Raw genomic sequence first — 4,776 nt, 5'->3', positions numbered from 1 at the left:
ATCGAGAAACATCATGGAATACTCGTCAGTGAGTGACTCACCAGTGGCAGATCCAGACCTTGAGCTGAGGGGGGAGTGAGGGGGGTGGGAGTGCGTTTTTGTTTTGCTTGCCCCGCTGGCTTTTCTTCCTTCTGTGATTTTTTCGGTTTTTTTACCCAAAATAAGGGAAGGGGAGGGGGCGGGCCCCTCCCCTAGATCTGCCACTGCTCATTGAGTGCTTAAACATCAAATGATGATCAGCAGATACTGCTGTGAAGCAAAGCTTGAGAACAAACTGATGGAAAACCACAGGGGTCTGCAATGCATGCAAATTCTTCAAACATGCTGGATGAAGCGAAGAATGAAAGCAATACTGTCTCTAGTCCAAAAGAAAAATGTTATAAATGTTGTCATTGTGAAAAGTCATTACGTAATCCATCCAGCCTCAAGCTACACAGTGCTGTGCACAGTAAGGAAAGGCCTCTTAAATGTCATCAGTGTGACAAGGACTTCAAGACACTTGACAAGCTGCGGCGACATAATTTTACTGTTCACAGCAATAGGAAGGCTTTATAGTGTGACCAATGTGGTGAGAACTTTAAAACCCGAGAAACACTTGCAAATCACCAAGTGGTTCACAGCGAAGAACGACCCTTTAAATGCAGTCAGTGCGAGACCCGGGGGAGGCACTGTCATATATTGGCTATATAGGTATGTGCCGCTGTGAAGGGTATGGTTTTCAAGCAGTTTACTCTAGGATAGGGTATATAAATCAGAGCGTTTGGGTTTAGAATAGGGTATAGTTTTTCACAAAACTGACTTATTGGTTGAAGATTTTCTCTAGATTAAGGAAACCAGGAATTGCCACTCAAAAATATATAAAAAAAAAATCAAATCGGCAAGTTTAAATTTACGCAAATCAGCCTCAACAGTGTCGATAGATGTGGGGATTTGGGGAGTTTACTCTAGTATAGGGTAGCAAAATTCAGCTCAACCAGCTCTGGTATAGGCTAAGAGGTCCAGGGTCCCAGCGGTACACCCCCACCCAGAAATTCCCAAAGTACCCCTCCGGGGTGCGAGAAGAGCTTTAAGAGATTTGCAGATGTCAAGGGACACGAAGAAACTCACACAGAACGTGAACGACCTTTCAAATGCTCCCAGTGTGAAAGCGCACAGTAAAGAAACACCATTCAAATATACATTGTGTGGAAAGGGTTTTAGAACTGCAGCCATGATTAGGAACCACAATAGAGTGCACAGTGACGAACGACCTTTCAGTTGCGACAAATGTAAGAAGCGCTTCAAAACTGCAGCAGAGGTTAAGCTGCACCAGAGAGCACACACTGAAGAGAGGTCCTTTCAGTGTAGCCTCTGTGAGAAGTTCTTTAAAACCTCAGAGGATATGAGACAACATATTAGAAGAACTCATGTTGATGTAAGGCCATTCAAATGTAATCTGTGTGGCAAGTCTTTCAAAGCAAGTAATAAACTTAAGCGGCATAAAACTGTGCGCAATGATGAAAGGCCATTTAAATGTTCTGATTGTGGAAAATGTTACAAGACCTTGTCAACTCTGAACATTCATAAACGGGTGCACAATGGTGGAAAACCACACATATGCTCATTGTGTAAAAAGGGATTTCAATCATCTACTGAACTGACTAATCATTACCAGTGTCACAGCGATGAAGACCTTACAAATGCCCCTATTGTGATACAACATTCCAAAAACTCTATAGCAAACAAAAGCATCTTGTTATACACAGTGATGAAAAGCCATTCCAGTGCAGTTTATGTAAAAAGATTTGTCACTGATAATTCACAACAGCTCCAAGGCCACCAAAGGGTACATAGCGATGAAAGGCCGTTTAGTTGTAGCTTGTGCGAAAAATCCTTTAAGTCAAAATTTGAACTGAAGAAACACCAAGTTGTACACAGTGAGGAGAGACCATTTGAGTGCTCCTTGTGTAAAATGTGGTTTAAATCATCAGAGCAACTGACAAAGCACTATAAAACAGTTTCACACTTGAAGTGTTTGGAGGCAATGCCAGCAGATAAGAAACCCTTTCAATGCAGTCAATGTCAACTTACCTTTGCATCAATGTCAGACCTAGATGAGCATTGGAAGGTTCACACTCGCGAGAAACTGATTGAGTGTTGGTTATGTGGCCAGATGTTTCCCTCAGAAGAACTCTCATGGCAGCATACCCAGTCATGCATTAACAAACTTATTAACCCTAGACTGAACACAGCAAACATAACTAATGAGATATGTCCCTAGGGTGCTGTTATTGCATCTTAGTTAATTGATTACTTACTTAATTAATTTATTATCTTTATTTATTTAGATTGTAAAGTTATCATTCTAATTCAGACGGCAACCTTCAAGCCAGAACTTTTTTGTTCATAGATTTCTTTAGAGTATAGTCTTTTTTACATTATTGGAACTTTTGTGCAATTAAAATCTGCGGACAAAACTTATGAGTAGGGGGTGGGATGGGTGGTTCCTGACCCCCATACCGTGGGTAGTTATGCCATTTCTACTAGCTATGCTAGATGTTTGAGATGCAACATGATAATTGAAGAAGAAAACTGCAATGTGTCATATTTAGCAATTAGATGATAAGCTTGATATTTTTATTTAGTGATAGTTGAAGGCGTAGCTAAGTCAAGTATCATGCGTAGAAATTGAGACAGCCAAGTTGAGACAGTCGTTTAAAGTGTATCTAAATCCTCTGCACAGACACTTCGAAAACGCATAGAAGCAGCCACCATTTTCAATTGTTACCAACTCCACACTGCCAGGCTACTCACTATCTACAACAGAATAAATAGTGATTAGCACAGTCATTAAGAGAATGGCATTCTTGATGGAACTCTAGTAGACTTATAATTGAACGTAGTACAAGGTAGAGATGTTTCTAGCTCTGTCTGCAGACCAATGAACATCAAAGAAGTAGTTTAGGAAAGAAATAGCACTGGAGTGGAGAAGCAGAAACTGAGTGGGACCTGAATACCATCCTAATTCTCAGAGCCCCCTGTCTTTCTTTGCAGGCAGGGCATGTGCACAAGGGGAAAGGTGGCTCTGGAGACATCATTTGATTGGCTAGATTGTTGGACTAGGAATTTCACAAATTTGATGTTGGTGCTGGTTTCCTTGCTGAAAATATCACAGGTGGTTCTCTTGCTAAAACTATTTGATCACAGCACTTTAGACCTTTAGGAAATTGAAAACTGACTTATGGGAAGAAGAAGAATGGGAAGTCATCTGTTATTAACATGATTGTCAGTTCCGGCCAGAATTTTACTTCTATTTTACATTCAAAGTCCTTTGGTCAACATCTGCTAACATCTTTGGGTGGTGTAGTCAAATGGTTTTATATCCTGTCCACATCAACATTTTAAACCTGTTTAAAAGTGTTTGAACTAAACAAGGTTAAATATTAGTTGCTTATACCGTACACATCTCACAACTTATCAAGGTAAAAAGCTGTTTGAATAATCTGTTAACCAGGCACCCGGTAGTTCGAAATTTGTCTTCTCAAAATGAATTCAAAGCTTAATTGACAAACTGGAAAAACTTAAACCTGATTTAGTTCAACTAGTTTAGTTGGTGTGAATAGGGCATTAGTTAGAGATCAACCTGTGGATATCAGGTTGGGAAGAAAACCTTGATTTTCTCTTTATTCTCTCAACCTGTTTTCTTGACAATGCACACGCTGATTTTTCTGGAAGAAATCAGACTTTGATCCTACAGTCACACACCCCTTCCCATACAATGTGCAGAAAGCATAGTTTCAAGAAGATCTTGACCCGAAATCTTTTACTCTGCCAAACTTGCCTTAAAACTGTCCAAGTCATTTCCAAACTCAGAGCCTGGTATTGGTGTATTTAATAAGATCAAAGGATACTGATAAATTGATTGCATACAATCGAAATCACTTCTAGCACACATTTTGTATACTTAAAATCAGTTCTTTCTTATGTATTCAAGAAAAAAAAAATACACTCATCGCTGTTGATACAATCCTAAGTGCGTGTGAAGCGTCCTGGAAGCTCACAATTCTCCTCGAGTTTCTCTCACGGAAATCTGTTCACTCCCCAGAACAGATAATCCCGGGGGCACTCAAAGGTCGGGGATGCTCGAATTAAACCCCTAAAAGAGACCAATTTGGGTGTGGCTCGAGCGTTAAGATATCACTTGAAACGGAATGGGCTCAACTACCAATAACTGTCCAGGAAAGGAGTCAGCGCTAGTAGACCGGACTCGGGAGACCGGCGGAAATCGAGCTTAAAGACGGAAATAAGAGCGTTTTTTTATTACTTCAAGTTCACCCTAAAAGATACTTTTAACAGCTAAAGATAGTGGCTTTTCTTCATAAACAACGTGAGACCAGAATCCTCCATTTATACCCCTAAGCGAGACGGCGAGCGTCTTTGCCTATCGTTCACACTAAAACGACTAAAAACGCTAATGGAAACGGAGGGTACTGAAAGTGGGCGAAATGGACGCGTCGTTTTGAGAAGGTTTCGTGTTTAGCGTGGACAGGTGAAAACGGAGGCTTTTGAAAAAAGTGACGAAAAAAGCGTCGTATACTGTCGCTTCCATCAGCGTTTTCAGGTGTTTTCTAGCGTTGATGAAAGGTGAAAACGCAACAAAAAGTATGCGCTTTCGAATGAAAACGCATTAGTGTGGACAGGTGGAAGCAAAACGAAAACGCTAGCGAGGGCAAAAATATTCTGCCGCGTTTCGGTTTAGACGAAACGGATGCTTTTAAAAATACATTAGTCTTGTTA

At 40.6% G+C, this 4,776-nt stretch overlaps 1 pseudogene; it reads left to right on the top strand.

The window, feature by feature from the left end:
* The first annotated feature begins 321 nt into the window (after positions 1–321).
* Positions 322–2,260, top strand: LOC149098702 (uncharacterized; annotated as a pseudogene).
* Positions 2,261–4,776: the final 2,516 nt, after the last annotated feature.

Source organism: Orbicella faveolata, unplaced genomic scaffold, assembly GCF_042242905.1.
Source record: "Orbicella faveolata isolate gen_17 unplaced genomic scaffold, um_ofav_v1 contig_46, whole genome shotgun sequence".
Classification (NCBI taxonomy): domain Eukaryota; kingdom Metazoa; phylum Cnidaria; class Anthozoa; order Scleractinia; family Merulinidae; genus Orbicella; species Orbicella faveolata.
This window is presented reverse-complemented; position numbering and strand designations above follow the sequence as displayed.